The sequence below is a fragment of the Etheostoma spectabile genome, chromosome 6 (genome assembly GCF_008692095.1).
Source record: "Etheostoma spectabile isolate EspeVRDwgs_2016 chromosome 6, UIUC_Espe_1.0, whole genome shotgun sequence".
NCBI lineage: Eukaryota > Metazoa > Chordata > Actinopteri > Perciformes > Percidae > Etheostoma > Etheostoma spectabile.
Genome location: NC_045738.1, coordinates 27,228,976 through 27,238,343, shown reverse-complemented (window position 1 = coordinate 27,238,343; position 9,368 = coordinate 27,228,976). Strand labels below are relative to the sequence as shown.

Genomic DNA, 9,368 nt, shown 5'->3' with positions numbered 1-9,368 from the left:
ATGGGATCTTACCGAGCTACTGAGCATGTGCAACTCCCAACAAAGATAGTATAGAAGGCAGATGTCTCACTCTGTAGCTAAAACAGAGACTTAAACACACAGGGTGAAAACAGGACCTGCAGCAATGTGCGGTACAACAAAAATATGGTGTTTTTTGAAAATGAAACCATGTAAACCTATTCCGGTACAACCTCAAAATACAATTATGAACCTGAAAACGACCATAATATGGGCTCTTTAATAAACACTATATAGGGAATAGTGAGTGAGTGAGTGAGTGCAAGATTGGTTTTGAACGCTATTGTCACTTTCTCCTGTCCTCCAGTAACCCCCGCTCCTGCTAATTCTCCCACCTAACCAGCTCCACCCATTGAGCCACCTGCTTCCAATTTCACCTGCACTTTGCCAGATTGTCTTTTGCATTGCATTTGCATTTCAGTGTTGTTTCTCGTTATCCTCACCCTGATTACTTCACCCAGTTTTGACTTCTCAGTTTGGTTAGGCCTGGTTAGTTTGCCTACCTGACACACTCTCTCTCTCTCTCTCTCTCTCTCTCTCTCTCTCTCTCTCTCTCTCTCTCTCTCTCTCTCTCTCTCTCTCTCTCTCTCTCTCGTTATTGACACCTATCTGTTTTGAATCAATCTTTTCTATTTTTGAACTTACCTTTGTGTGCTTTGAGTCATGCTTGTGTGTTTCTGGCTTTTCAGGTGCACATGCAGAACTCAACTGTGCACAATATGCTGTACCTGAGCCACAGAGCATCCCTGAGGTGGAATTTTTAAAAACACCATGTTGTGGTGAGATAAGACAAGGTCGTAAACTCAGGTAAGATGAGGTCACTCCTAGTACACAGGTGAGGGTACGAGAAGATTGATTCGTCCATACTCCATCATTAAACCTGTCCTGTGTTCAAGTATGATTTTATGTCTCTAGAAATTGAGAGTGTCTAAGCTGCTACAGGATAGGGGAATGTAGTGTTCCGAATCCGTATCCCTTTGAATTTACTGCAGGCGGAAACAAGTTCACACACCTTAGCCTATTTTCCAGAGAGAAATAGACTGAACTTGCAGAACAACAGGATAAGGGTGAGCATGCACGTATGTTATGGCGCCATTAACATCTTTGCATGACCCAAACTTGACAGCTTCAGCAGGAGATGTGTTTTCATTCCCGAAACTGAAGATCATAGAAGAACATTTAATTTTAAACATTAATATTCAAAAAACATCTGTAAAGCGAATGTGAAATTCATTTGTTGTGTTAAACTGTGGAGTTCCTTGGATACTTATATAAAAAGGGGAATAATTTATATATTTCAGCTCAAGAAAATGTATTTGAAAAAAAAGACTTGACATTTGAAGTTGCCGGATTATTATTACTATTTTTTTTTTTAAATGGTGATTCTATAGGGCATTTGACTTTTTTTTAAACTTGGTCTTCTCTCTAAAAATGACTGTTAACTGTCTGACAGTTTTATCTATTTCTGCTTGTTTTCTCATATGAACAAGGGGCTGGTAAAATGAGATTTTTTGGTGTCTTCATCCAGCACCTTTTTGACCATGAATATGTAATGTAATATAGCAAATAAATTATATATTATATTACAGTGCCTTGCTCAAGAGCACATGGCAGTGCCCAGGAGGTGAAGTGGCATCTCTCCAGCTACCGATCCACACTCCGTACTTTGGCCCATACAAGGACTTGAACAAGCGACCCTCCGGTTCCCAACACAACTCCCTACGGACTAAGCTACTGCCACCCCAAATGCATCCTAAGTCTCCTCAATCAAAGTTCATTAACTGCTTCTGTGAAAGTTTCCAAAGTCTCCTAAATGTTCTTTCTGAGTTTTTCCATAACAATCAATTGTTTCCAGCGCCATGGTAACTGTGTGCCGCTCGATCAGTTAGAAGTAACAGGTAGAACCTGTTCTGGCTGGGTTACTGAACTTGTATCAGTTCTCATAACACAACAAGCTCTCTAGTCAAGAGTAAACAAAACAGGTTTGATAGACTTAAAGACACATTTGCTATCAAATGAAGTTTTCTAAAAGGAAATAATCATTTTATTGTTTGCCACATAGCTGTGTAAGCAGGTACACACGTGTGTAAATGTTGCTTCTGCACACTGACTGTGGTTACAGTATGCATCAACAAAATTTTAAGGAACACTTTTCCCATCACTGACACTAGGTTTAAATTCAAATGTGCCTTAAAGCGTAACTCTCGCAAAATGCAACCTAGGGTGTTTTTTGTGAATGTAACTGTTTTCTCGTTTTTCGGTCAAATGGCCTTTGGAATGGAAGAGCTAGGGGCACTACTATGACTGCATCAAAATGGCTACACAAACAATGTTCTCAATGCACGAGTTCATGTGTAGAGCCCCTGGTGATACTTCGAGCAAAGTTTCATGTTCTGTCAAACCTTCTTAGCGTTTTAAAAATAGGGATTTGGATGTAATCATAGCAGTCCCCCTAGCACTCCCATTCAAAAGGCCATTTGACCAAAAATACAATAAATCTTAAAAGTGGAGCTTCCATCCTAATTATGCTTTTTTTTAAACCAAAGTTTGACTTAGATACATTCACAAAAGGTCCCTAGGTTGCTTTTTGCCGAGAGTTACGCTTTAACAGCACCCCTTGGATCCTATACTTTTTACAAGACTACCAGTCCAAGCAGGGAAATTCATTTATTTCTCATAAGAGGAGCATCATCTATACTTTTCCACACACAGGACCCAAGTATATATAGAACCTTCAACAACTGCTAATACTATGAGAAGCTACATGTAAGGCAAGTAATGAACTGTATGCAGCATTGTCCCTGGGTTTTTGAAGTGCTAATGACATCGTATTCTCATTTGCATGTCAGTGACGTCATCGCACAAGCATTTGCATGAAGCTCAGTGGTTGTCAGGTGCAGCGAAGGAGCGATCACTGAAGCAAAACTTGGAGAAGCGGCTTGCCGCTAAAATCGGAATAGCTGGTCCACCTTAAAGGCCAGCCCACCTTAAGTTACCAACTTTTCAAGCAAATCCACGGTCGCAGACAAATTTCATAAAAGTCCCAGTTAGTCTTTTACCTGTCTTGACGTTCCCACATAAAATCAAATCATATGTTATTATGATATTATCTTAAGTTTGAAGTCTTGGTAGTGAAGTTCAATCATGTGAACATTGATGACAACCGATGGTGTTCTCCACATTGTTTTTACGTTCCTATGCTTAGGTGGTGCCAAAAAACACTTTTCTGTATCTTATTCTCTGAACTGCAGCTCTGAAGCATTTGGACAGCTTTAGTTCTAAGTAAGCCTCGTAACGTAGCTTCTAATGTTAAGAAGCCAGACCTTGGTGGTGGGGTCATGTTGTCCATGAACAAGAGATCTATTTCTCTTAAGTGGCAGGGCTTCACTAGATATGTACGGCTTATAAACAGTTGCGTTAACTTAACTGCGATAAACAGCTGAGCCACGTTTTTGTACTGAGACTTACAAACACACAGCAGCAGTGTCTCATGGGAGAGATGCTAGCGCGTCTACAACACAGGTACCCGCACCAAAACTCTCTGCAAAGGGCATAAATGTGCGTGTACTGACTGTCAGAGGGGCCGACAGTGGGCCCCTATCCATCCATATAGTGATAGTTCCAGTCAGTATCCCCCTCCCCCGTTCCCACGACCTCTGGATCGTCATACACCTACGTATCCACAAGGAACCGCCACACACAGACTTTAACCTGACCCCCCAAATGCATTATTCCACCTAGTGTAACCCTGTTCTCATAGATTCTACAGTTTTCAAATATCTAATTACCTATTACAGGCCCTTTACACCACTCATGGCTCCTTTAAGATCAATTTGTATTGATCCAGGCCAGTCAGTCCTGGCTTTGATATTTTAAAAATACTTCACTTAACGTCTTTTTAAGCATTTCTCGTGGCAAAACACCACTGCCCTCAGCAGTCGCTCTACTCCCAAAGCCAGTCATGTACCCCTGACTGCAGACCCGCAGACCTCAATGTGGGCGGAGTTAAACGTTTAACCACGCCCCTTCAACGTTTAACCACGCCCAGTCTGGCAGCATTTGACCCTGTCATTTCATCGTAATATCAGAGCGGCAATATCAGAGTGAATTAAGCGGTAATCGGACAGCCCTTCGGACAGCCCTTTTTCAATAATAAATAATGGAAGTAAGTGTGACTTTTATAGTTTCAAAAACAATTAAAAAAGCTGGTTATGTCCATTTTAATGTTTCTGCAGCACAAGTTGAGCAGGCTGAGGTTCGGATTTGACGGCTAGCTTCGTTCTTTAACTGTCTATGCTAGCTCCAAGTAAATTATTATTATGCTTTTGCGAGTTTTATAGAGTTTTATTGTGTAGGAGAAAGTGTGGACATTATTGTTATTATGCTTTTGCGAGTTTCATTGTGTACTATACGTCCGCCAGACATTTAGCGGCAATATCAGAGTAAATTAAGCGGTAATCGGACAGCCCTTTTTCAATAATAAATAATGGAAGTAAGTGTGACTTTTATAGTTTCAAAAACAATTAAAAAAGCTGTTATGTCTATGTATGTCTATCTAACCTAATTATTACACTAATAACAGCTTGCCTCGGTAGAAATAACTTCAGTCGTCTTTTTTACATGACAGACGTTTTTGTTGATTCAAACTGTTGGGCAGTGTGTTTGAAAACTTAAAACAATTAAACAGAATTGTGAAATATTCTGCCTCATGTTATGTACAGAACAAACCATATTTTGGGAATTATAAGATGGCTGACCACTGTTATAGTCCAAGCCTTAGGTCTATAGAGAAATGCGCTAGTTGCAGCCATGTATGGTGCGTAATGGAGATTCCAAAGCGCTCTTCTTTGGTCAGAACCAGGAGAGCGGTCGCCGATGGTCCGTTCTTCGCACCAAAACTTTCTACAATGCACAAACCTATTAAAGGTCCGTCTTTACACTGAAACTGTTTACAATGCAACAACATTGCAACAACATATTTAAAGCATCAAGCTATTAAAATATCTATTTGTAAGCCCAGAAAGTATAACAGTATCTTAGTCAGCCATTTGTATTAGGTTTAACTTCATAACGTTTTAAATTAAAGCCCACCCACAATTTGTCTGGCTCATCCGAAACTGGACTTAAATTTAAACTAATGTACTAATATCAATTGCATTCGGTGGTATATGAACTGTAATAAAACTAATCCAACAAAAACAATTAATGGTAGGCAGTATTTTTTGACTTTGTAATAGTGTTTTTTGTTTTTTGTATAGAACACATACAATCATACTGGGGATGACCTCCCTAAATCCCAGCGACCTGTCATGTCCGTTCTGCGGTACAGGGGGTCTTCCAAATGCCAAGTGGACTACCACATTAAGGGTCATGCCTCAGTCAGGCACAAAGGTATTACTTTTGAAATGTAGTTATTGAATACACTGTGTTAATTATATCCCCCTGACATTTACCCCTAAATTATAGTGTAAGTTTTTTCATTACATTTATATATGTTATCTCTTTCAGAGTTCACAATCTCAAATGTGGATTGGGTTGTCGAAAGACAACTCACTTTCACTGCTTGTATTGTCAAGTGACAATAATTACGGGCTCAATTTCTGAAGCACCTAATGGACCAAGATTGTTAATGGCTCCTAATCAGCCCACCATGGACCCTGCAGATCCTCCAAGCCACTGTCGCCCCTCCAGATCCTCCACAGGCCACTGCCGCCCCTCCAGATCCTCCCCAGCCAATGAGGCAAATGAATCACTCAAAGGGATAGAATGATTTCTATGATCTTAATTCATGCTCAGTTTAAAAGAATATTCTACTTTATTGTGCATTTTCATTGAATGAATGTGTTTTGGTTAATGCCTTTTATTTTAGAGAAAGCTAATTTGGGCTTAATGCAATATCTTTATGATTGCAGTTTATTTGCCTGCCACCCGTACTGAATATGTCAAGAAATTACTTTTTTTTTTATTTTGATGTTGACTGAGTTTTTGTTTGGCACAAGAAGCATCACAACTGCAAACAAGGCCAGTCATCTCGTTGTATTGTGGTGAACTTGAGGCAACCCTCTCAACTGTAAGCCTCACCCAATTCACAGTGAATCATCTGCTAGGAGAGAGACACTTTTATCTACATCACAGTTCTGACAGGCACTACCCAATAATCTAAAATTGGACAACTAATCTCTCATTAAATGACATAACCATTATATAAATTGAGATTCTATCAAGAAATTTGGACAATTCACCAGATTTTTAGCAATTTTTGGGACAGAATGCGTCTTCATTTCCAAACCAAACACCTGGACTCATGTCAGTGTATTAATCAATCTGCAGATCAGTATCCAAGGTATTGCATCAGATCCCAACATTTTGTTTTTTGACAGTTACAGTACTTGTTAAGGATGAATCTAAAGATTCAGTGTATATTGTTAATATGAAGATTGACCAAAACAATCTTCCACCCTACAAAGTTTACGTTATCTGAGGTACAACAATAGTAGCCTACAATTTCCTTTTTTAGAAGTAAGCATAATAACAGTGTGATTGGACAGTTTTCAGACCAGCTGTGATGCAAGTGCCTCATTGGTTTGTAAATTAATGGCTGTATTTATTGATGTATTCAGTTTTAGCAGTTGGTAAATGTTTTAGTTCATGTAAAAATATGAATTGAACAGTTTCTATGACTTTAATGCTACGTTTGTGCTTTTCTATTAAGATATCAAATTTGTACTACTTTATCCAACCTTTACATCCTGTACAGTTTTAATGTGAGTGTTTTTTTTATTGCTGTTATATAACTCAAATATTAAAGAGCTGGTATATGTTAACATTTTAAGTGCCACATAATTATCTCAGAGCAACAATACATTTGAAACGTTTTGAGGTTATAAAATAATTATATCATTATGTAAAAATCTTTTTCCTCTTATGTAGTTTGATCTACGCTATAAATCAAACCACAGTGTATGCAGATTACTCTTATTATTGTTGTTGTTATTATTGTTGTATATGTTTAAACTTATTTTCAGAATTATGGTGTTTATTCTATATAGATTATATTTATGTATATATTAAAGATATTATATACATTATATTATATAAAATATTGATATTATAGTCTCATGATTCTTAATTTTGATAACATTTGAAAATCAGTTACATTTGATTATGATAAATCATATTAAAATATTACTTTTTTCATATTTAATGCTTTATTAAGATAATTTAATGTTTTGTGAAATGTGTCAATATTGTATTTCATAATTTGTAAAACCAAAGATTAAGTTCATTATGTTTTAATCGCTACATTTCGCCCAATCCATTAAGGTTTCTTGTCCCTCTTCGGACACCGTATTAAATGAGTTGGAGACGGGCGTGTTTAACGTTTAACTCGCCCCCATTGAGGTCTGCGGGGCTGCGTCAGGGCTTCTCAAGCCAGTAGCACTGGAAGATAACATGCATGTGTGCTTACTATGGACTCTTCGCTCCCGTCCTTGGTGTTGACAAGACCACATCCAGGCTCTCTTCTTCGCCAGGGACTGGCAGGTAACTGTCGTTCCTCCCATCGTGGCAGTCACCTCCTGCTGCGGGCTGCCATAGTGCTCACAGCTAGGGCAGGGAACCTGGGGAAGGAACAGAGACATGGGTTTTGCATTAGCAATAGGGCTGCAACTAACTATTTTAACCTGTTGATTATTTTTTGGGCTGGATGAATGAGTTGTTTGGTCTATGACATGTCAGAAAATGAGGAAAATGTCGATCAGTTCCCCAACCAAGATGACGTCCTCAATGTCTTGTGTTGTCCACAACTCAAAATATTTTTTGTACACTGTGTTAAATGTGAATTATTATGTTAAAGATAGCATTGCCTATGCTAATTTAAAGCCCAATTTTCACACTGGCTTGTATGAATCCTGTTTTTTTAGATTCTTTTCTTATTGGGCTTTTGAATGGCTGTCCCAGTAATTAAAAAAAAAAATCGTCCAAAGTCTGCCTGTGTCATGCATTGATTATGAGACAATAAATACCTGGGACCAACAGGTAAAACCTCCCATCCCCTTCTACATAACAAGACCCCAGGTGAAAGAGTGCCCCATAACCCCAAGATTGATTGATTTTATTAGACATTCCATATAAGAAAACAAGAGTCAGGATAACACAATACCCATTGTGGTCCAAATCTAAAGACACATTGTTTGTAGTGACTCTTTCAGTGATTGTGCAAGTGAAGCAAACTCTGGAGCACTGCTGTCCAACTACAGATTAACTTCAATAGTTATTATTTCACACTGGAGATAATAGAGGCTGTCGCACTCCTGCCCAAAGCTTTCTGCCACGCAGATGCACACTGACACACCTCTGCACAGACAGTGTACAGCACACTATAGCTAACACTTTAGGATTCTTCAAAGAACCTGAGATAGCTGCTATTTCCTTAAAGCAGGGCTGTTCTTAGTGTATTTGAATGACATTTTCCTGTAGCCTTGCCATCAGCATGGGTTCTGGACTGATTTGAATGGCAATAAGAGATGACGTTGGGCATCAAAAACATTCCGTATGATTTTTCATGGCTTTAATGTGCATTTGGTGGGAGTTCTGGTTGTCCTCCCCCAGGATTTTTGTTAGCGTCAAACACTTCATTTTCTATTTCCGATGCATTTTTGTGCCCAAATTTATGGTGGAAACATCTTATTAAAAAAAGGAAAATACAGGTGAAATTATTAATGGCATAGGCATGTTGCAGTAAGGGGGATTCACATCAGGTACAGCCCCTGGGCCCGGATCCAAGTACACTTGACCCCAAGTGTGATTATTGTGAACTTGATGCCTGCTGAAGTCCACTGACTGCTATTTACCACCAGTACGAGACATTTTTAACCGGTTATGAAACTGCCAATTTAATACAAATGCCGTAATATCAGACGGCTCTGCAGCCGGCCGGAGATGGACCCAATCTGCTTTGCTGCACCTTAGACCTACAGTCGGAGCTTTAGCGGGGGTTTGAAGCTCGGGGCTGGACAGCGCGCATCCTCCCGCCAGGAGCACAGCTTCACCTCGCTTGAATCCTATAGTTTTTATTGTGCCCCACCAATACTTTACAAGGCCATCGGTGAACTTCAAACAGCTCATCCCCACACCTTCTTTAACCCCGCAAATCTGTTTTCTGACATTTTATCAGCAGTCAAAAACAGAAGCAAACCCTCGGGGTTGACAAAATGTGTGACACATACAAGACTGCACCCTGCCCCACTGTGGCGCCACATAGAATATCTTGTGATGACATTTTCTTGTTTATGAACCAGTTGTTGAAAAGGTTAAAACTAGTCAAAGCAGTTCAAAATGTGTCCACTGGA

At 39.3% G+C, this 9,368-nt stretch overlaps 1 protein-coding gene across 9 annotated transcripts in view; it reads right to left on the bottom strand.

Moving 5' to 3' along the window:
* Positions 1–9,368, bottom strand: part of LOC116690507 (anoctamin-1) — a 148,247-nt gene that overhangs the window by 85,534 nt on the left and 53,345 nt on the right. The window contains exon 1 of one of the 9 annotated variants that reach the window (XM_032517521.1): positions 7,487–7,514. The exons of the other annotated variants lie outside the window; for them this stretch is intronic. The gene's annotated coding sequence lies outside the window, so the exon portion shown is untranslated. Of the gene's footprint in view, positions 1–7,486; positions 7,515–9,368 lie in introns of those variants that run through there. 9 annotated transcript variants of the gene reach the window in all.